This window comes from Crotalus tigris, unplaced genomic scaffold, assembly GCF_016545835.1.
Source record: "Crotalus tigris isolate CLP2741 ecotype Arizona unplaced genomic scaffold, ASM1654583v1 scf7180000018573.505203, whole genome shotgun sequence".
Classification (NCBI taxonomy): Eukaryota; Metazoa; Chordata; class Lepidosauria; order Squamata; family Viperidae; genus Crotalus; species Crotalus tigris.
In genome coordinates, this window is record NW_024097080.1 from 251,080 (window position 1) to 276,200 (window position 25,121).

Consider the following 25,121-nt stretch of genomic DNA (forward strand, 5'->3'; position numbering starts at 1 on the left):
ACCAGGTAAAGTTTTACGAACAGAAGTATGATGGTGAGGCTTTGGAAAAATTTCTGTGATCCCAAGGAGTAAAATAAAAGGGACAACAGGAGTTTGTATATGTACACACACACACACACACACACACACACACACACACACACACCTAAACTTGATATGTTTCACTCTTTCACTTAATTGTACCATTTTATGTCTTCTGTTAGATTAGATTTTGTGTCAATATATAAATAGCTTAGGTTTCTCATTCTTTCTCTAAAGTGTAGCTGAAATGATTATATGATTAAAATTGGCTTTCAAATGCATTCAAAGCTAAACTTTATTCTCCTTCCTCTCCTCTCCCAGTCTTCAGACGTCAATTCCATCAAGTGGTAAAACAGTTGTGAATGAACAGAACAATTTAAATGTAAAGTTTTACACACATACAAAAACATGCACACAATGTGTATCTCTCAATGAATGACAGGAGATCTTTTTCTTTTCCCTTCCATGTAAGATTTCAAACTCATCCGTTCTTGTCAAGGGAGAGTGGAGAAGTCACTTTTACTGTTCTAAATAAGGCAATGCAATGTAAAGAAAAATGTCAGAAATAAGTCTGAGTGGATTAAAATAACATTTCTGTTTTGTGTCACCCCAACGGCCACGCTTAATTTTTTGGGTATAACTTGGTTAGCTGAGCCTTGACTAATGTTTAATACATAAACAACTAATAATTATTATTAAATGTTGTAGATTGGTCTGGATGATAATGCACAGTACTGTATGTTTTCGTTTTGTTTTTTATCTTGTATCTCTTCAAGAGAGATTTTTGTTAGACTATAAAGTAACTCATAAAAAACTTTATGTAATTTAATACAATCGTGCAGCTTGGAAGAAAAGGGAGTAGGTGATGATGGTGTTCCCCCACCCCAAGTTACTCCCATGTTATTTTTTGAATAAACTGGATTAACTGTACTTAGAATAGCAGATAAGGAACATATTTCTCTTGCTTGAAAACATTCCTGAGGATTTATACAGCCTTCGCAATGAATGCATTTAAGCTTTTGAATGTACACTTTCATACTTAGTGAGTGGGAGCATGTATATAATGAACCTCCAGCTACCCTATCTGGAATATAAAAAAAAAGAATTAAAAAAGTCTTACAAATTTAAATTTTGTTTTTCCTTAATTTATGTTTTGACTCTAACTTTTAATTGTTGCAACTATACCTTTTACAGGTTTCCAAAGCAACCGTTTGTAAATTTATAATAACATGGATGGATGGATGGATGGATGGATGGATGGATGGATGGATGGATGGATAGATAGATAGATAGATAGATAGATAGATAGATAATTGCTTGATTTTAAATAAATGGCAAGTGCATTTCTATGAACATTTCTTCCTTATCTGCCCTCCAAAAAATGACTAAAAAATAAGCAAATTTGCTCCTTAACCTTTAAAGATTTTCTGTCTAGTCCTGATTATCTTTATTACATTATTTTTGTTTAGATTACATCATTAATTGGATATGAATTTATCAAGAATATTGATTTATAAAATGCTTTAATTATAATAATAGCTGGTATTACAAAATCATTTAAAGGTTTTTAATATAATTTAGATATACATAGATTGATATTATGGACAAAAGTACAGTTTAAACTGGCTACCCGCAGTCAGTGAAATCTTTGATTTACATTTTGCTTATGTTATTGATTAAGTTTCTGCCTTGCAAAAGTGTTTACATTTTATCATTCCATAAAGGAAGAAACTTCTTTAAAAAAAATCAGTACTTTTTCTAGTTCCTTTTCAAAGGAAACTTGTTTTAAAAATAATAAATTTAATAGTAAGTTAAAATAGACTTTGGCTTTGTAGTTTAAAAATCCAAAAAATAACGTATTTTGTTAATTTCGATATATGTCGTGGTTTGCTTGACAGCTGTACTCTAGGCAGTTATACAATTTTATCTTCACAATAAAATATTTTTGATTAAATTTGGAAATACTATTGCAGTATTTTCCAAAGGAGAAAAACCAGAAAGCACCCTGTGCAACTGGCACAGATTTAATGTTGTTGTTAATTGCGAAGTCGTGTCTGATGGACAACATTCCTCCAGGTCTTCCTCTACCATCTTCTGGAGTCCATTTAAGTTCACACCTACTGCTTCAGTGACTCCATCCAGCCATCTCATTCTCTGTCGTCCCCTTCTTCTACAGATTTAATAAGAACAGAAAATCATAAATAAATGGGACTTACTATAAGGCTGCATACAGGTGATTATAAGGAAGAGTTGGATTTGGAATGTAATCTGCAGAAGAAAAAAAGAAGAAGAAGACACCTAAAGGAATGAGATTAACAAGACCCAGATAGGAAGGTAGGCAGGATTGCAATTGGCTGACATTACACTAATACCTTATGCAGTGAAGGTTGATGTCGCTTCGGTTTCAGGGTTTTTGAAGTGTTTGATTACGGGTTCTTTCTTTTGGCAGCCTGTGTCTTGATATACTGTGGGGGTTTGGTGCTGTTGCTGTTAACTAAGCAGGCCTAAAGGCTTCTGAGAAGATTAGGTTAATCTGTTTAGTTAAACCATTGTAGAGCATCCTTTAGAGTTACACAAAGTTTTTCTAATGCTGAGTTTTTCTGATGCTGAAATGTTTTTATTACTGATGAGATATTTACATATTTTTATATTCAGCTTATTCAGCTAATAAATGACTTCCTTGCGTATATATTAAACCATTTTATAATTTAAACATATACCTTCAGCACTACAATGATGTTGTCAGCTTTCTTTTTAGATATAGCATTGCCTAAATCCTAGTTTCCAAATAAATTACTTTTAAGTAGGTTCATATAACTTCATTAAAGTGACTAAGCCTTCTTTGTAAAAGAGTTTTTAAGTATATTATTTGCTGTTATTCTTGGGGTAATAGAAATTTTAAATATATATGTGACAGGAATAATTTCCCACTAATATTTGGGGAACTCCAGCAATGCTGTGATTTAAAGAAAACCATCCTGAACTTGGTAAATGAATAATTTGTAGCAGGTAGGAAGGTGTTCTTTATCAATTCTGATAAAGAATTGAAGGGTGTAGGGTACATTTTGTATTGTATGCAGTAGCCAGGTTTAGGATAGAGTTGCTGAAAAGACAGGTTTGGTCAGCATAATTCATTGGCATTGTTTTGGGTCCACAATGCATAGTGGCCACATGGTGGATCAGCTAATGCAGTTCCACTCAATGTCTATTGCCTGATGTTACAAGTAATATAAATGTCTTCCAGTTCCATTCATCCCTCAACAATGTAGACTGAACAATGCCTTACCATCTGCATGAACTACAATCCAGGTATTTAGAGTTGTATTGTTATGAAACTACCCAAAACTACTTACAAAGACCACCAGTCATGCCTACTTATATCTAATCGGGTTTTGTCATAATCATAGGATGCTGCCCATACTCAAAAGTCATTTAGCTGGATTCTGTGAACACTTCACATCTTGATTTCTGCCTTATATAGGCAAAACGTGAATCAGTAAAATAGTACTGTGTTTAATAAACATTATAGACGTAGCAATATAGATTTTGCTGAACACCAAAACTCTAATAAAAAGCACTCAAATATCCTCTGTAAGCTAAAGATACCCCCTCTAGATGAATAGATCCCTATTCTTACTGTATTATGATACACTGATTCCATTTACCTGAGTATTGAATGATATGACATATAGAAAAGATGACTACAAGAATTTTGTGAAATTAAATAAATGGAAGAATGAAGCAAATAAGAGATTTCTGTTAGTTTGTGTTTTATATTTAAAGAATGGTAAGGGAAGGAGGGAGGGAAGGAAGGAAGGAGAGAAAGGAAGAAAGAAAAAGAGGAAAGAAAGAAAAAGAAAGAAAGAAAGAAAGAAAGAAAGAAAGAAAGAAAGAAAGAGAAAGACATGTATTTATGATGGTTGCAGTGTCCTGGGGTCATGTGATCACCTTTTGCAATTTTCTTGCAAGCAAAGTCAATGAGTTACTTAATTGCAGTGATTTACCTGACTATTGTGGCAAGAGAGATTGTAAAGTGAGGCAAAACACGTTGTCTTGCTTAGTGTCAGATATTTTGGGCTCAATTGTGGTCATAAATCAAGAACTAGTGGATAATTCTTATTACAGTACACTGCAGACTTATGCATATACAGTTTCCTGAAAATACAAAGCAAGCAGACGGACTTTTTATACTTTTTAAGAATGCCCTTGCAGCTACTCCATGAAAGAAAATACTGGTTCAAATGCAGCAAATATTGACCACTTTGAAGTTCCCATGATCACAAGAGTTCACAGACATGATTCCTTAAATGGTTCAGTTCACACTCCCATATCCTCTCAATTTTATATTGTGGAGAATGCTGAGGCAGTGAATAAAAGCTTGCCTGTGTGAATTGGTTTCTCTTATATTGTTCTAATAAAAAGAAAACGCATTTTTAGGAGGAGTCAGATAAATAGCAAGCTCCTAATACTGTGCATTTAGACCATATACGGTTGTTCCCTTTATTTCATTGCCTATTTATGATAGCCTAATGCAAGTAGGACCTCCTCTGCTCATTTTTCTCTTTCTTGCCCCTCACCTTGGTTTCTTTTCCCTGTTGGTGACCTACACTTTTTTTTTCCCCTGGATCATACACAAGCAGGTTGAGACGTAATAAGAACCAGATGGACATCGTGCAGAAATTGCCCCAAATGTGTATGAGAAGGTGGGGAGCTGTCAGGCATGGAGAGAGGCTGGAATTTTTCAGCAATAAAATGGGATTTATCACCCACTCTACCACAGTCATTGCCGACAACCGTTTACCTTGACAGAAATCCCATTCCGGTAGGCCACTCTGATGCAGATTTTTTTTTTCTCCCAAAGAGTGATGATTGGTATTTGTTCTAAAGCTCAAATGGTCTGCACTAAAGGTGAAGCATTAGGCCAAAGTCCTATATTCCCTACTGAGGCAAATGAACCTGCTAAAATAAGTTCCTTCCACAAAAGCTGTGTAATTGAAACCAGAGTGAGAGAATGTGATAAATGGCCTGACCCTGAAGGAATGTTAAGATCATAAATTTTCATTGCATTTCCCCTATTTTTTTTTAATATATTGATTATATTTACTATTTGTCTCAGAATTTTTCAACAAGCTTGCAGATAATTAGCCATTGTTCGAGACACCTTGTGAAGATTAGGAGCTAAAGCAACATTTTACAGGACTTAAAATGATCTTGATTCTTAGGTATGCCTAACATGGCCATATATAGCCATAGCTATTATTGCATTTATGCCCTACAAGTCATCTCTAGGAGATGCAATTCAGTAATAATCGTGGTGGGACCTAAAATCGTAGTGAATTTTATGAATGGCATAAACAATAGTTTGGCTATTCTTTGCTGTGATCAGAACTTACTTTGATGTGTTTGCAAGGGTGTTCACAAATTTATTATATGTAAACACTGTGGTTCTTGCATAATGTTCATGCAATATTTCACATTGTTAAAAAAAAGTTAGGAAAGGATTTAGGGCAGGGGTGTCAAACTGCTGGCCCATGGGCCAATTTCATCATACTGAAGCCGCACCCACCCCATTGCCGGCAATGCAAAAAGAGTTGCAATACGTCGTGACATTTCACATGATGTGGCAAGTTTGACACCCGTGCTTTAGGGAAAGGGGGGAAAAAGAAATAAGTCCAGCTTTCTTTCTCTCTCTCTGTATGATCATTATTTTAAGGTGCTCTATTTATTACTCAATAAGTAATAAGGCTGGCATGTCAAACTGCCAGCCCGTGGGCCAGATGCATCACGCCAGATGCGTCACGCCAAAACCACGCCCACCCCTTTGCTGGCAATGGGGAAAAAGTCCCTATAAGTCGCGCAACGTCACGTGATGTCGCAAGTTTGACATGCCTTCAATAATTTAAACATGCACACATATACATTTCATTTGAAGTATGTTACTACCAATTTAAATATTGATTCATTACTTTGAAGTACAATGAATAAGCAAATTCTCCCGTATGGTTAACTTGAATATTGGCTGTTAACTTCATTTTCCCAAGTAATCATGAAAAGAGAGCCTATCCTTTTTTGTAAGTTCTTAGACAAAATCCTGCAAGTAATTTGTTACTGTTGGAAAATTATTGTAGGCAATTTCTGATTTATTTTGCACTCAGCACAATCCCAGTCAACCCTTATATTCACATCAGAGCAAGCACACATGCCACGGAATCCTGCTATCAGGAAACATAAATAGCTTAATTGTTAAGCTTAAGTATTAAATATCAACAAATATCAAAACAGGACCAAAAAAAAGAGCAAAAAAGGGGCATAGAGGCATGAACCATAGCCAAGAGGTAAAGGGACAAAAACTTAATATTAAATTGTCTACATTGTCTATATCAAATGTCACGATAATTTCCAGAACCACTGGAAATAATACTGTAGGTACTTATCATGCACAATTACAATTTCCATCTTTAACCCTTTGGTGTACTTAACAGTAGCAGAATAAAGATAGAAAGTGGAACACCTGGTGATCCTCCTCTGTCCTGCACCATTAAGGAAACAATTTGGTGGACAGGGATGATGTATCCAATATTTAGCTCCTGCTACAGCTGTTTCTTTCTCTAGCCCCTCTCCTATGTAATTGATAAGGATGGAGGAAAGCCTTGTCAGTTTCAGATAAGCTTTTTCAGTTTTTTTAAAAGGCTTACCATGTGTGCAATAGAAGTGCATATATTTTCTTTGTAGAGAAATAACATCACTCTAAACTTACCCCTCTCCTCATGGCAATGTCACTTAACAAAAAATTCATAGTATAAGGGAATTCATCCTTGCCTGTAACTTTACGAGTTTTGGCAGAGAAGAGGAACAGTGAATAAAAAGCTACTTTAAAGGCAGGGCTTTTTTTCTCATAGAACGCCCAGAACGGAGTTCCGGCACCTTTTTTGGATGGAACCTTATAGGGTAGGCAAGGCGGGTTGTATGACATGTGTGAGTTCCGGCACCTTTTTTTTTTTTTTTTTTTTTACAAAAAAAGCACTGTTTAAAGGTATTGATGAAGTGTATTTCCCAAATAACGTCTATGGCAGAATAAAACATGCTAACCCTGAATTCAGTATGTCCATCATTATGGATAGAGTTTGAGATCTATGTAATCATCTGAATTTTGTAATTTTGCCTGCATTCAACATCCCTTCAAAATATTATCCGCTTCTTCTCCTTTTCTTTCCTTTTTAACTTTTTAAACTTCTTTTAATTTTTATTCTTATAACATGTGTAGAACTTTATGAATATATGTATATATGTGTATACATGCTGGCCAAAGACCACAAAAAGTTTCCCGGCTTATATCATATTGTGAGCAGGAACTAAGGGGTTTAGGATCAAAGGTGTTTTCCAGGTGCGTTTAGTTGGATTTCCTTCTAACTCTTCAAATCTTTTTCAACCTTTTGTGTAAAACAGGGGTATCAAACTGCCGGTCCGCGGGCTGGATGCATCACAGCAAAACCACACCCATCCCATTGCTGGCAATGGAAAAAAAGTCGCAATATGTCCCGACACATCACATGATGTTGCAAGTTTGACACCTCTGGTGTAAAACTTACAAGGTTCTAATATTCTTCCTATATTGATGGGAAAGTTGTAAGGAAAGTCCTGCTGTCTCTTTCACGCACTTATTTGGAATGTATGTAAGTGGCTATAACCTGCCAAAAGATCTTATAAGAATTCCTCAGGTTGACTTGGTTAAGCTATATCTCAGAGATCATTAGAAATCCAATCCACATTTTGAAAAATACAACAAAAGTTACTCAGGCTTTGTGATACCCAAATACCATAATCTTTTAAAGAGAACAAATCATTCACTGCTTTTACAAAGCAGTAGCTTCCATATGGTAGCATTGTCGTAGCACAGCGGTTCTCAACCTGTGGGTCGGGACCCCATTTGGGGTCGAACGACCATTTCACGGGGGTCGCCAAACAAGGCTGCCCGCCATTTTTTCCCCCTTTTCTTTGGCCACGCCCCTGGCACCCGGTGATGTATAAGTGGTTGGGGGGTCACCACAACTTGGGGAACTGTATTATGGGGTCGCGGCCTTAGAAAGGTTGAGAACCACTGTCGAGCATGTATTCATAATAAATAAAATATTGGTCCATTATTCCTATACTGTGCTAAGAAGTAGGGTGCCAACATTGCCAAAAAACCTTATTTTCCTACAGAAAGTTACTTTTAGTGTTTACTTGTAAGCTCCTCTCAACAGTTCTGCTTTTTAGGTTTTCAAATGAAAACTTGTTGTCTGAATAATATGAGCCAGCTATAGGACACCATTAACAGCCTATACAAGGGCACCTTTTTTTTTCTTGCAGCCTTGTTACAAGAAGTGTTAGTCTTTCCTTTCCTACAAATCTCTCTCTTGTACCTTGCAGTTTATATGTTTTAATTTTAATAATGATTGCTTTATATTTGTAGTGGTTGTTTTTATGTATTTATTTTTTTTACTGGATTGTTGTGTGCCAACCAGAGTCACTTCTTATGAGATGGGTGGCTACATGAATTTGATAGATAAATAAATATAATAAAGTCAGTTCTATGAATCAGTTTATCCCACCACAAGCATTGAGTACTTCTGTAGTGTTGTTGTTTAGCAAAGGTTTATGCAATAGTTTACATTAATGTAATTCAAATAATAAAATAGCAACAGACTAACACATTCATCTAAACATGCATAAGATTTTTGACATTCATATATACATGACATTCCAGTTAAAAAGAGAAGAGGGTTATTGAAACAAGCCTGGAAAGCAAAATGATCTCCAAAAGAATTTTTTCCCCCGTTTTCTCAAAGAGAAACAGAAATTGCCTTGAGTTGGGGCACATAAAGACCGCTATACAAACCTAGCATATACAAATGCTATACAGGCTACTATACAAAGAAGGTGGCCTGCTTATTCATCAAATGGAAGGGACTTTTTGTAACAGGAAGTTCTGAAAATCTGAATGAAAGGGAATGGGACAGATAAGGCATTTCTTCAGAAGTAACTATGCTACAAAGCTAACAAAAGTAAAGGGAAATTTTGTAACTCCTTTTTTTCTTGGAAAGATACTCAAGAACAATAAAGAACTTTAAAAGAAGGAGAAAGCAATATACCATGTATTCTATTCCCCTTGACTATTTTAGATTTGTCTGTAGTTTATATAGGTCCTAACTATTATAAAGGTACAGGGGGGGAAGATACGTTGTGAAATATTGCCTCAGAAAGCAAAGAAAAGTGAGCCTGTTACAATGAGGACTATATTTCTGGGTAAATATTTTAGTAAAAATTTGCAAAATGGTATTTCTTTTTGATGGAGAAGCAATTTAGAATTTGATGGTGGAATGTTCCAGATTACGTTTTCCTGGCTTAATTCTATGCACACATTTTCCTCCACCCCCTCGCCTGCACTTTCTCTTTCACACAAACACACACACACACACACACACACACACACAGAGGGATCAAGATGTTTCTTTGTCCTCACACTCAGGAAGTTTTTGATAATGAGTGGGGGGAAGCCGAGAGAAGGAGAAAAAAATATATAAATCTCAGAAATATAAATAAAATATGAAGAGAAAATGGCTTCAATCACTAACATTTTTGTAAACTAATGTTCACTTGATGCAACTCAATTTTATTTTGCATCACATTAGTGTCACAGTGGTAATGACTGGCCTTTATTCACTAACATTTTGAGTCAGCACTTCGAGACATTTTTCAAATTAGGTCATACAGCAAATTTGTAGCTGATACAAAGCTTGATTAAAAAGCAAGCTCAACAATTTTAAAAGTGATACTAAGGGGGCATGAATTCCTCTGTTGTAATTCCTAGAAATGTGAAGCACTGCACCCAAGCAAGAAGAACATATGGCATAAGAGAAACCAGTGTACTTCTATGGGGCTTTTGAACTAATGTGCATTTACAATTTAACCAAGTCCTCTGCCTATTATGCCAGACTTTTATTATGGGTCCTGAAAACAAGCAATGAAATACAATAAGGAGACTGAGAGATCATCTCTCTTCTTGTTACAATAAGCCTCACCTCTCCTGTTCAGGTTCCTTTGATCTTGCCAATAATGATAATTTCAAGCCTATTCTAGAGAAATTATAACTTTACTTTCAGGCAAAATGAGGTCTCTTACCTGTAATGTAATGAATCCAAGGCAATATCACTGTGCAAATTAATGCTGAAAAATTAGCAGTCAGGTTTGCAAAAGGACTCATTCATTAGCTGTGGCTTGGAGAAAATTTTCAAAGGAACTCAACTTGGTTATAACCAAGGATCTGTAGTATCTGAAAAGATAATCGAATGAAAGTTGGGAAAAGAATGCCAGGTGCCCTGAATATTTGCAGCACGTCTGACATCAGGAATGCCACTCTTCACGTGACTTGTTATGCTATTATAGTGCTGAGATAAGAATTTTCACTGCACACTGTAAAAGCCAAGAAGACCTACTTAAGGGCCTACACAGTGAGATACGCACAAAATAGAATTTGGGGCTTTATTTCTTTGTGGCAAAAATGTTTTGTTTTTTTAAAAGCACTGTCTATATTAATCAAGTGGTTAAGGCACCAGGCTAGAAAGTGGAAGACCGTGAGTTCTAACGCCACCTTAGGCATGAACGTCGGCTGGGTGACTTTTGCCAGTCCAACACACATCACAGGTGGTTGTTTTAGGGAAAATAGGCAGAATAAGAAGTAAGCATATTTGCCATTTGATAATAATATGTAAACTTTAGGGTGCCCAATTTTTTTACTTATCTGGTAGTTTCTGTTAACTCAATGTGAGGTTGCTGGGTCAAATAGTAAAAAATCAGGATGGCCTCTTTGAATTTTATTGGATCTGATATTTATCAAACTATACAGAAAGCAAATTACTGGAGGAGAATTCCCCAATGTGAATATTGGGGTTCCCTATGCTAGGTCCTTCATAGGACAGGATTTGTCAGTAAGGTCAGCTAATGAATGATGAATAAACAAGAGGTGTATAGCAATAGTTTAATCTCTCTTCTCATATTGGGCATATGACTATTGATCACTTTCAGTATAATTCATTGGACTCTATTGAAATTCTTTGTAAATGCTATGCTAATATTTTGGCTTATTGATCCATATGGCAGACTCATCTAGCAATATCTTGCATCCATAGAACAAATCAGATTATATTATTTGGGAGCAATAGACAGTGTTACTCTAAATATGTCATCTATTAAAACAACAACTACAACTATTCCTGCTAAAGAACAGCACACAGGGTCCGTAACAGTTGCTAGCAATCCAACATACAGTAGAGTATAGGAAGTCCTCAACTTACAATCACAATTGAGTCCAAAATTTCTGTTGCTAAGTGAGACATTTGTTAAGTGAGTTTTGCCCCATTTTACAACTTTCTTGCCAAAATTGTTAAGTGAATCACTGCAGTTGTTAAATTAGTAACACGGTTGTTAAGTGAATCTGGCTTCCCCCATTGACTTTGCTTGTCAGAAGGTTATAAAAGGGGATTAAATGACCCTGGGGCACTGCAATCATCATAAATACATGCCAGTTGCCAAGCATTCAAATTTGGGTCACATAACCATGGGGATGCTGAAATAATTGTAAATGTGAAAAACGGTCATAAGTCACTTTTTTCAGTGAAGTTGTAATTTCAAACAGTCACTAAATGAACTATTGTAAGTTGAACACTACCAGCAGAACAGAGCAGAGAAGAGCAGCTTTATCGGCCAAGTGTGATTGGACATGCAAGGAATTTGTCTCCAGTGCATAAGCTCTCAAACATACAAACAATATGTACATACAAACAACGACTAATAATATAATCATTAGATACCAATAGGAGAAGGTAGTAGAAAAGATGAGAAGGATAATAATACTACAGCTATACTACATGGTTAAATATACTTAGACATAAGACAGTATTGTGAAAATTAGATCTTCAGCAGAGGCATGAGGGAAAAAACTGTTTTTGTGTCTAATTGTTTTGGTATGCAATGCCCTATAGAGGTGTCCTGTTTGTGTCCAGTTTGTGTCCAGGATGTGAGGGGATTGTAGATACTTTCTTAGCCCTCTTTGTTTAAGCCAGCATAATTAATTATTAGTAACTTGTGGCACCAAGATGGGTAATGTCTTATCTTTTGGGCTGATCCATGTATGTGACTTATTATCATTTTCAGATTAAGATTTGTATATTTACTCTTAGTGATGGTTAAACCAAGTATTCCTCTTTTTGTAAATAAAGGGGGAAAGCAGAAGCTTCTTTTTTCCATGAAAACTAGAAAGCTATTTTCATATTTATTCTTTTGTTTTTGAACTATCCAGCAACTGACAGTCTATCATTTGTTAGATCTCAGGCTCAGCAACCAATCTTGCTGTTCTTAAGGTTTCTGCATTTCATCATGACACCCACAATCCCCTGACAGTAGAATCCCCAGAATGCCCATTTGGTTTCCAACCATTCTCAATCTGTAGCTGAATATTTCAGGAGATGTGATTTCTTTGACCAAAAATAAATGAGGGAAATAGCAGGAAGCAGGCCACAAGTGCAAAATGTGACATAGGTAGTAGGAATGACCTTTAAGAATGATGATTTTTGACAATCACACACATTTAGGACACAAATAACTAATAAAAAACAGTGTTTAAATTTCAGTGTTCAAATTAGGCTGTGCTGTACTTGCAGCCAGAGCCAAAACCACTGAAAGATGTCATCTGAATCTTTGAGGCTATTTGCCACATCAAAAATCAAGGCCGGTATGGTCATAAGTATAGATCCAATCCGATGATTCTGGTCTCTAGACAGAACCACTTCAAAATCAGCCTCTAAGATAGTGTATTCCAACTTGTTCGAGGGTCACTAATGTGATGGATTGAGATCTGGAATCACAGGAGGAAGGAGCTCTATCTGAGAGGGCAAAGTGACAACAGAACTTGGAATGACTGGAAGGCAGGAAGAAGGTGAAAGCGAATCCTCACTAGAAATTTGCAGAGTATATCTAATAGTTATGCAGATAGTTGCTTTAGCCTGGTAAGATTCTGTCTGTAGGTGAACAACAATAAAGAACTACTCAGGAATAATTCTACTTGTGTTTCTTGCTTTTTACACAAATCACAAAAAATGCAGCACCACTTTTAGCACTAAAAGAAAAAAAATCCATATCATACTAAAGAAGGCACTGTTATTCTAGCTTTTAATTAGGAACATATTGGGACCCAATCAGTGGTGGGATTCAGCCGGTTTGCACCAGTTCAGCAGAACCGGTAGCTAATGTTTTGTTGCCCAGGCCCAGAATGGGCTTCTGGAAGCAGGATCCACACAGAGAACTGGTTGTTCACATATTTGAATCCCACCACTGGGCCCAGTTACTAGCAAATAGCTAGTCCTCTTTTCATCTATCACTCATACCTTACAAGGGTATCATAACCTTTGGAATTACAGGCAGAAAATGGACACAAACTGAGACCTCCTATGTCTGTAGGTCAACCCAAATGTTTTGCCCATTAATCCCCATGGTCCCATTCAAGCTTTCCATGCAATGCCAATGCAGTGTAATAATTTATTACATTATTAAATACATGGGAGAAATCATATTAACTGGAAATTAAATTAAATTAAATTAACATTGGTTCCTGGCTACCCAAATCTTTTGGTCTCATCTTTTCTACTTTTTGCAGTCCAGGTACTTAAAAAAACAAGTATGACCCTCAGTCTAGAAAAAAAAAAACCATGCACCACTCTGAGTGAGAGCCCTTAACTACTAGAGGTTGAGGATCAGGAGTATATAGGCACTTCTGCTGATGGATGGTTATTCCTCACTTTAATCTCCCTAAGTAATTGCTTTTTTTATTCAGATCCTCATGGCAAAGATGTGTACTGTATATTGCTGTCCGAAGTAAATTATAGTATTGAAAGTGTAGCTGCAAAACTCAAATAATTGAGCAGTATGAGAAAGTTCAGAGTACCATATGGAAACCTTCCTTTAGGAATGGAGCCCATAATACATTTTAATAATACCCTGACATGGTTGCAGGATTGTATGCTCTCTGGGAGATGAGAGCTATGCCAGAGGTCCAACAATACTGGACAGGTCTCACCAGAGAAGCCACAAACAACAATGTAATTTACAGAAACCCCAACCCAATCTGCTGTGACCTGGGTCAACAAGGACCATGCTAGGCATTGGAATTCTGGACATCTGGTGACAAATGAGCTCCCAGGGTTTAGAGCTGTTTGCTGAGCAGCCAGGATCAGCAGCTTCAGGACTACTGATAGAAAAGGTGTTTACCCACTGGAAGTATGCAAAGATTGAAAACAAATAATGATCTGTTATTATAAAACAAGTCCAACATAAAGGTAATATATTGTAAAGAATTTGCCAGTTCTGGAAAGAACAATAGTCAGAACCAGAAATAGCAGAACAAAGGCTAGCAGATCAATGTTGATTTATAATACAAAATAAAGTATTTACAGAAGCAGAAGTGGAAGACCTGCAGAAGTCTACTCAAGGCAAAGAAATCACAGCCTTGCCAGATGTAGCTCAGAGTAGAGAGGCAAACCAGGGGGAGTTGACAGTAGAGGAAGGCAGCACAGCTATGGCATCATTTTTATTCCCAAAACAGGAACCATCTCCTCTGCCTTCTCCGCAGAAAGAACAAAGCCCTCTAACTGAAAAAACAAAAAAAGAGAAATAGAAATAAATAATAACTGCATCTAGAGCATCTAGAATAGCACAAAAACAACAGAGTAAGATTGCCTGTTCCAAAGAAACAGCTGGCACAAGCAATAAAAGATGCAAATACTGTAATGTCAAATATAAGCACCAACTCACTGCAAGAAACTAATGTACAGCATTGCTGCAGTTATAACTGAATGCCTGGGATGCAGAATCAACCAAAAGCTAAACAACACACCGCCAAAATGAAAGATGAGGTTATAAAATAAGATCAGCATGCAAAAATCAGATGTAAACAAGCTAGAACAAATGAAAAAAAAGGTTAAAGAAAAGAAGATCAAAGAATACTTGATCAAGACATATCACCTAGAAACAAGGAAGATCAAAAAAATCACAGGAAATAAAAAGGAACAAACGACAGCTATAGTCAAGAAGATCAGCAGATACAAAGCTCAAATTGCACACTATCCTGAAATCTCCAATTTCAGTCAAATCAGAAATGTTTCTACCAATCAGTCAATGGAGAGGCTGCAACAAACCAATCAACATTGTCAAAAAAGAAACAGAGCAAGTCTGGGCGCAGCTTTGGCTCAACCTAAAGAAATACAATAAGAATGCAACTTGGGATAAAGGAGGTAGGTAAAAATAAAAAAAGTGAAATTAAATAACTTAAATAACAGCAGAAATGGTAGAGATGTGGATATAGAAGATCAAGAATTGGTGAACATTACATGAAGATGAACTGCCAGGTTTTTGGTTGAAACATCTGAGTGGTCTACACATACTAACTGTCAAAAAGTTTAACAACATACTGCAGAGAGGTGAAATTGAAGATTAATTAATTTGAACACTATCAGCATTGACAAAATCCCTATGGTGAATTGCAAAAGGCAGCTTTACTTGGTACAACTTACATCCTGTAATAATATCTTAACACTATCAAGTAGTAACATCTCCTTCTCCCAGGTCTTTGGGAAGACTCCCAAGGGTAGATAAAAATACCACATCCAGTTTAAACATCTGGCTGACTGTGCAATCAACCATAATTATTCAATTCCATCATAATTTCAAAGCATGGTTTCTTGGGGGGGGGGGCAATGAGTTGGCCCCTGAGTTAAAATCACACCTACACACAGCCACACTTACAGCTATGGCAATCTATCCTGTGATCCTTAAAGCAACTATCCAGTATTGTTATATATTCCCAGTTTTACAAGGAGAGGGACAAAGTTAAGATGATCTGCCTTACTTTGGATAAATAGGACTGAACTGAGCTGAGAAAACCTGTGGTTTCAGTTCACAGATCACACTGTTAAAGATTCATAAAATTCGTAAACGCAAAGACAAGATTAGGGACAGCCAGTGCTGACCCTAATATAGGCAAATCCTGACGAAAAAAAAAATCATAATTGCATTCTTTTATCCTGTAAGCATGAGACATGTATACCCTTGCAAGGAAAAGCATCAATGGCTTCACAATAACTATTCATTAACCTTTATTAGTTTGGCCACCACAGGAAATTAGAAGAAGGACATCCTGTACTTTTTCAGTACTATAGTCTTTTAACTCAGTATAGCCAATGTATTACAGCAGCCTGTGAACAGACTCCAGAGATGTCTGCTGAAAACCAGGACACATATATTTGAAAATAAATTCTACTGGCCTCAGTAAAAATTATATCTGTGAAAATATGCATATAATCAAGCCTGTCAATCCCACTCATAACCTCTGATCATGGTTATTAAATATGTGCTTTCATTGTACTCTCATGCAAATTTAATATACACCTTTCTCCCCAATGTTTCTACAATTGATAAAGCTAAATTGTTGCTTTGTGCTAAATTCATAGGATAACAAATGTTCACAGCCCAAACTGGATTATACAGAACTGTCTTTTACATCACCTGCTGTCTTGTGAACCTTTTCTATTAGTTGTATGCATTTGACAATCCTGAAACTTTATTGGAGTGGCAGAAAATAATATAAAGCAAATTCCTAGTTGTGCTATTAATTCATTGTGTCTAGAATATATACAACAGATATGTTTTCCATTTGAACAGAGATTTGGAAATTCATGTGGAAATACTGTCCAACTTCACAGAGTGATTGAGTGAAACTTTGATTTAAAAATAATAAAAAACACCTTTTCATTGTCTGTGCAACCGCCACCTTTATCTCCGGGTTTGTGGTTCAGGAGAGAGTTTGCTGTGAACTGCAAGACATGATTTTGTGTACCTGCTGCCTTTCATGAAGGCAAACAAAAAAAAAATAGAAGAACTATCCTTTCCAGTTGTATTTTAAGTTCAATTAAGGAAGCTCGTGTCAAAAGAATGTAGCAATTCTATGCTGGCATTCTGATGGGGAAAAAATAGAGAGGCATGCCTACCAACTCCTCTCCCAAACTCCTGTTCAAGTTGAGCAGCAAAGTTTTTCGATGTGAAAAACTACAGCAGACATTCTTTTGAGTATGACTAGACCTCTTTGCATAATCCAGAACACTGAGGAATTGATGGAAGCTTCTATTCACTTAAAATCTAATGCAGATTGGCCAAGATTAGGTAACCTGTTGTTTCTCACTTGTTTTGGCTTGCAATTCCCATAATCTCTTGCATTTGGTCATGCCCATGAGTCCTTATATCTGAATGATACTAGGTCACCTATCTCTGAAATAGAAATTGACTATAGATCTTTCTTCTCAAGACAAGAAGAATGAGAATATACAAGGTGGGATTAGCATGCAGTGGAGATTGTTACCCCCCCCCCTCTCTCTTTCTCTCTCTCTTAAATCTCTTTTTACTATTAACTACATATGAAGAGCGCTTTTATAATTTATTCTAGGGAAAATGGAGCCCAGTTTTCAAAGACTTCAAGGCCATTATTCTTTGGCAGTGGATTTATTGGAGAGTCTATAAAACTTTTGCTTGCAGCCAATGGGCATATCTTTTACCTACAAGTACATATAAGGAAACCGCCATAGTTTTGATTTTCACTGGAGATCATCCAACTAAGCAACTTGTGAAGGCTTCTTATCTGTAGAAAAGTGAGATGGAGGGGGGAGCAATCAAATGTTTTATCAGATCTTTTTCAATGGATAGAAATCATGTAGTTAACTAACATTATTAATACTTTTTCAGGCTAAATACAACTATATTATAAAGGTGAGGCATGACTTTTGATGATCAAGCATGCAATGATTAAATAAGGTTAATCCTCATTTTATATGCTAATAGGATATTTATAATCTCAACTGCCTATCCAATTTAGCTGTTTTAGTCTCTGTTGTTATGAAAGTATCTCTTATTAGTGGAAAAGGATATCTTTACGTTACATTACAGATGCTACTTTAATTGGGCTCAAGAGTATTGCATGTATTTAGTCCACTTCTTTAATATTTCATCTATAATTACATGATTAGCAGTGTGCTTAAATTTCATAAAGGCTGCCAGTTTTTACAGTTGTTGCCTCCCCTCTACCCACACACACGCATTCAGAAAAAATAAGTTTTGACCTTTGAAATGCAAGTATACAAGTTACATACCAGGAATACCAGTAGATTCAAACTGGCAATGTCTTTCTAAAATAATTTTAGAATTAAACTCTTTTTGTAATCATATGTCCTGGCCTGATTGTCTTCCCCCACATGCCGTAGCTATATAGGGTCACCCAAAAACAGTGCAATCCTAAAGTTATTCACATGAAACATACCATATTACTCAATAGGACATGGGCCCAGGAATATGGATGTAAAGTTACATCTGAAGGTTACAGACCTATTCTATTTTAAAGGTAAGCTCCACTGAAATCAACAGGCTTCTGACCATTTATAAAATTGTAATTGAAAAATCTCTCTCTCTCTCTCTCTCTCTCTCTCTCTCTCTCTCTCTCTCTCTCTCTGTCTGTCAACGTCCATATTTGCACACTATCTCTTCTTTGTTACTCAATGAATCAACAACCAATTGTTGATAATTAAGTGAACCTTGGTTAGGCATGCCATGGATTAGCACAATGAGCAAATCCCATCCCTGTAGGTTTGCCAGTTGAAATCAGATGATTTTTCAGTTTCAGATAATGAAGACTAGGAATGCTGCATCATACCTGGTTGGATAATTAAAGTAATTGGTTGAAAATCATAATACAACTTGATAATTTATTCTACTACAGAAATTCCCATTTAAGCAAACAAAGCAGACAAAGAATTTCAAAAGAGAATATTGTTTGAATCTGGAGCAAATGGCTTCATTGCACAAATCTATGGAATGTAGAGAGCATGGGAGACGGTTGGTATCTATAATGGTGAGACTGGAATAAATAGATACACAATAAAGACAAAATAAATGCAACAAATTTATCTGACATATCTGTACAGTGCATCATATTTTTACCATTATAAATCAGTTGAATAATTATCTAAAAGGACCACATCCTTGTTTTTGGACAAACTCAATTCACTTGAATCACACACACACAAAGAAGGATTGTAGTTATTGAAATAATTGTATCAAGTTGAATGCAATTTCAAATCATAACCAGCCAACATATTAATAAAATAAAAAATATGCACATTGTATTTTAAAAAGTGTTTGTTAATTACAAATTCCAATTTTAAATCAGAATTGACTGGAGGGCACAAAGGGGAAGAAAAGAAAAAAAGCACATATAAGTGGGTCTGAAATAGAGGTATCCCTTTGTGTGGCTGATGTAAGACTTAGGAATAGGGCATTACAATTTTTGCTCCTACTACAAGCAAGCTGTGGGTAGAAGTGAATCCAACAGACTGGGATAGCTCTGAAAGGATCAATAGATCATGTAAGGCAAAGTTTGAAAAATCAGAGTCAGATCTACTTTGCTGGGGAAAATAGATTGATAGAAAGCTGTGTAATAGTTATGGTAATAAAGTAAGCTGAATTAATATGTCAATAATGAAACTGTAAGGGGAGGGAAATCAATTTCAGACCCCTAATATTTGTTCTATTATAGATGCTTACAAGACCATGTTCTTCAAACTACAACATGCATGACAACAGTAGCCTCTATTCTGTTGCTAATTGCTGCTGCTAGATCTGGTGGGTTGGGAAGATGGAATTAGGGATAGGTAGCCCTGCAAATAACTTCATGTCTGCAAATAATTTGGTTCTGTGCCATATAGGACTTAACAGGCATCCACCAGAACTTGAAATTTTACCTAGAAGTCTACGGAAACCAGTACAGTTTGCAAATCAGGAGTGTATTAAGGTGTACCCAAATGGCCTGAGCTGTTTTGTAGCTGATTCAATCAATCTAATGCTATCTAAGAGCAGCCTTATGTACAGTAGATACCATTGCAATAGTCCAACCTTCACATGATTGAGATCAGATCTCCTGTTCCAAGATATAATTGATACATAAAATGAAGCTGTGTGAAGGCCCACTGGCCAAAGCTACTACCTGATCAACACAGAGAAGCTGTGAATCCAACTTGGTGTACCAACCATGGGGAAACACAATCCCAACCAAGGTCTCAAAAATGGAGCATCCCAAGATCCTTGCTAGGTTTGAGTTGAATGTAGCTACAAAGTTGTATGCAATCCATGCAAATTCCAAGAACTAAGGTACTGATGTACTGTAATGCTTAATGTAGCAGAAAAACAACATTATTAACTGCACATGACGCAACTATTATTATTATTTGTTTATTATGAGTGTTTTTATGCCACTCCAGTCATCTGATTCTAAGTGAATGCATGCAAATATGCAATAATATAGTAATTTTATGAACTCAAACATCAGTATATAGAAAAATAAACACAATTAGTATACTATTAAAGTAATAAAACTATTCAGACCATTGAGGCCAACTTTAGAATTATTTACAAGAAAGAATTTAATTTTTATATGTAATTTACTACTAAATGTCTACACTTTGTTCATCCAGAAACTTTGAGGATCTATCAGTAGTAGCAAAATTACTATACTGGATTGCCTACAATTCTGGTTCTTCCCCTCTAATGTCCTCATGCAGTTTATCCCAGCCAGCAATTTTTGAGAAGCTCCCAGAAAAAAATCACTACATCACTTCTAGAGGGCAAAATAATGTTGGGATGTTACTGGTACACACATAGACTCCATTACATTCAGTAATCTCTAAATATTCCATACTATAAACAGCATATCTATTGGATGTTATATATATTCCACAATTTGTCTCTAATTTCAAAATCTATAAGCACATCTAGACATGTAATACAGGCATTGAATATCATATCTGAACTCTCCATTTCCTACTGTACACTTGCAAGTGAAAGTAAGGGGAAACCATTGTTACCATTTGGGCAGCTTTGTAGTGAAACAAATAATATTGAATATAAACTATTGACAGAGATTCAATGGCTATGCATGCTGGGGCATGCCAGATTCTTTTACAAGCCTAGATTACTTAGTATGTGCAATGGAAAATGTTAAGCAGATGAGTTGTTCTCCTTTTATGTAAGAAAATAGGAAGCCTTTGCATATTCTATGTCTGGATTATAGCCATTTCTTTTTCTGTCTTAATGGAAGGAACAACTGAAGGGCCATGTTTCCTTGTTAACACCTAATTACATTTACCTTAATGTGCATGTAATCAATTGTCCTCCATAGAAGGAGAAATTTCAACTGATTTGCAAATTATGAAGGAAGGAAAGAAGGGAAGAAGGAACAGAGGGACATGGGTTTTCAGCAAAAGCCAAAGGGAAATTATTGCTATTTCAGACAGCCACATAAATTTTCTTCCTATTTTTAACCTAGCTTTTAATTTAATAAGTTTTATGACCCTTATATTAAGTACATATGTTTTACAAGACACTGTGTCCCTTGAGTCACCCTAGATTTGCTCTGCTATAGCAGAGCTCCACAAATGAATACTTTGTTTTTTATTTCAATTTACCCCTTCTTTGATCCTTCTACCCTCTCATTCTTGTTGTGTGCATACAGACACACACATACAGACACAAATCCATAGGAAACAGTTGCATTGTCTGCTCTTCTCTGAAAGCAGATTTAGCAAATTATCATTTTCCTATAAAGGATGCAGCAGCTAACTCTGTCAACATTTACTATTTTATGTTCAAAGCAGTAATGAAAATCATGCATCATGTGATGGGATTTTAACAAGCATCTGATCATTTTCAAAAGGACAGAGGATCAAGGTATTCTTTAATAGGTTTTTTTCCCCTATATGTTGCCTAATGTGATCATTAAAAACTAGAAAGCAGAGACTTTCTTTTTGTCTTTTGCTTTATGTTAAAATATCCATTCCTGTGTCCTGATCATATATTGGTAATTTGCTTACAAAACTGCTTTATGTTGAAAGGGTTTTCCCCGACAGAAAAGCAAAAAGGTGAAATGGAGAAAGGGCACATTTAGAGCATGTCAGTTTTTTGCATTCCACTCAGTAGATGACTATGCTATTAAAAGGGTACCAGGTCACGCTCATGAGAAGCTATAGATGTTGTAAACAGAATATAAGCAAATTAAAAAGTATATCAAATTACCTTAAGAATGTCTCCCTAAGAGTTAGATAGCTGTTCTCTAAAAAGGAAATTCAGGGCTAATAAACTGCAGAGGCAAGAAAAATGACCCAATATAGACTCTTACTTGATTGGGTTGATGTTGTTTACTTAAGTAATGGGGTCTGTAGTTCTCCTTGATTCAGGTTTCCTCTAGGGATAATTCTATTTTAGAATTAGAAGGGTTGAAGGTGTTTACTCAGTGTTGTAAAATACAATTTATTGTGTGGCTGCATATCAACTTTAAATGACCCCCCCCCTTTTTTTTTTTTTTACATAGAGGAAAATTGGTTTACAAGCGTGTTGTGCAAAATAGCAAATTCTAAGTAAATTAGAATGATGAGTCTCTCTTAATGATTGCCCCCTTTTACATAACCAAATACTGTTTCCAGTTAAAACACAGCAGTACGAGTCAGCTATTGTATCCATCTTTAGTTTGACTTTCCAATCCATTGAATTTACACAGAAAAAAGAAAAGCAGCTCCTTCTTGTCTTGTCTCGCCTCTTCCCCAAATATTCTGGAAAAGGTGAGCTTGGCTGAAAATACCCTTCTGTGTTCTGTTTAGAAAGAAAACAGAACAACCCCCTTCTAGATCTGCATAAGACATTAGTGCCTGTATCAGAGGCCACAACACAGCCCTGTATATATATTCAGCTGTCTAGTTGTCAGCTGCTATATTTTTATTGTTACAGGAAACTCTCCAACATCACAAACAGGATAATTATCCCCTTTTTCTTCCCTGTTGCCTTGGTCTGTTTTAAGACAGAAGGCATGACCTTAAGTTAGATCATATTTTAACTCTCTTTGGTAAACACTCTGGCACCTTGTATGTGTTTTTTAAACACTCAGCCTTGTTTGGGTCTATAAAACTGTTGACCAGTCCTCAGCTATTGTGAGTTATGGCATCTCAGGGCTGGCTGGGCTGGTTACAAGGACTGGCATTAAGTGCACAAAGCCCTTTTAGGTCCCAGCAGTTTTAGCCTGTCCCAAAGAACTCTTGGTCACCTCCCAAAGGACAAATTGATGTCAAATTTGGCTGTCTTTCAGGATTAAGTGCCTGTTTGCTTTTTCACTAACATGTGGTTTCAGAACAAAGCAGTTCAGATCTCCTCTGTTCTTAACAAAGCATCTCAAATTGCTGAGTAAAATTCCTTAATCCTCCATCTTAATCTGAAAACATTACCACCAGCAACAATAACACATGGAGACTGGTTTCTTTCTTTTTTTTTCCTTTTCTTTTTTTTCTTCTCCTTCCCATAATGGTGCTTTTTCTTTCTTTCTTTCTTTCTTTCTTTCTTTCTTTCTTTCTTTCTTTCTTTCTTTCTTTTCTTGGCTAACTCATTCTTCAGCAATCTATTGTCTACCAGGGCAATACCTTCTTAGATTAGGGTGGCCCAATCATTTTTCTTTCTTATCTCTTCTACTCTAGGTTAAAGCATAAAACTTAATGATTCTCCTCTTTTGTTTGTTTTCTTTCTTTTCTTTTTTTTCTGTTGAAAGAAAGAAGGTGAAGATTGACTTCTTCTCCAAAGGCAGCTGGAACAATTCTTTTTCTTACGTTTTCTTCAAGGGATAAAAAGTAAAGTAGAAGTGTCTTAGCTATCCTTGAAGAAACAGGTACCATTATCCCTGGAAAACAGCTATTCTGCCTGGGGTTTTAATCTCATGTTTGAAGTTTCTTCTTGTTTTCATGCCTTTACAACCGAAGACAGCCTAAGTAGGTTTATAGTTGTCCATAAATGCTCAAAATGGAAATATACATTAAGTTCTATTGCTAGCCCAAGAACTATATGCTATTGTCTAAAATAGGGGTCTCCAACCTTGGCAACTTTAAGACTTGTGTAATCCAGTAGGGGGAATTCTTGATAGAATAGTGCCATTAATGTAAGTCTTTCCCTGTTCTATTATGGCTGATGCTAAGCTCTGTGATGTTCTGATGCCAGCTTAGAATGGACCTGTTCACAAATGGCTTTTATGAATTTGTACTGCCAAGTACTTTTTTCTCAATGGTATACTTCCCTTGTTCATATTTTCAAGAGGCTTCTGATTTTAAATGCACATATTCACAGACGTCAATTGGATTATTTTATTTTCTAAAATAGCAGCTATTTCTAATAAAGCATTTTTAAAATGTAATTAAACTGTTTCTCTATATTGTGATTATTAAAAAATAAGCCAAGATAAAATTATATAAATAAAAATAAGTATCATATTATATCATATTCTGAAAATCATTTCCAAAGACATCTCTCTATACCATATATATGTGTGTGTGTGTGTGTGTGTGTGTGTGTGTGTGTGTGTGTGTGGATGAGTTCATCTCTAGCAAGTCTATTTAGGATCATAGACTTAATTTTATATATAATAAAAAAAATCCCAAGGAGACTGTTAAAGAGAACTAAGAGAGATTTGCTAATGAGTTCATTGGAGGTTGACCAAAAAAGCCATCATGTGTAGGACTGAGTTAAGAATTAGCTATGTTGCAGTAGCTGCAAAACATCATCTGCTTGAGGTTATTTCTTTACTTCTCACATGCCTCTTTTAGCTAGTATAGTTACGTCTAAGAATACAGCTTTTCCACTGCTGAACACAAATCTAGGGACAAGAGACTGTTTGATCAGTCAATCAATCAATGCATGCGTATTGTTAAGGATAATAAAAACAAAACAATAAATATCCAAATCCAACTATGTTGAGTAACAAACTGTATTTTTGGAGACACAAGCAAAAAGATCTTTTCTGTTCTTTAGTTATTGTCATCTTAAAGTCTCACTGTAAAGAAATAGCAGCCTAATTTCTTGGTTAGCAACATTATTTTATGGGCCATAAATAAAGAAGAAATAAAGGTCTGGCATACAATGGCTAAATGTTAGAGAGCTACCAAATC

At 35.9% G+C, this 25,121-nt stretch overlaps 1 long non-coding RNA gene across 1 annotated transcript; it reads right to left on the reverse strand.

Moving 5' to 3' along the window:
• Positions 1-1,531: 1,531 nt before the first annotated feature.
• LOC120313108 lies at positions 1,532-10,516 on the reverse strand. The gene is made up of 2 exons (XR_005558056.1): positions 10,183-10,516; positions 1,532-2,191 (listed from the first exon to the last, which is right to left on the reverse strand). It is a non-coding gene; the product is annotated as an uncharacterized LOC120313108 (long non-coding RNA).
• Positions 10,517-25,121: the final 14,605 nt, after the last annotated feature.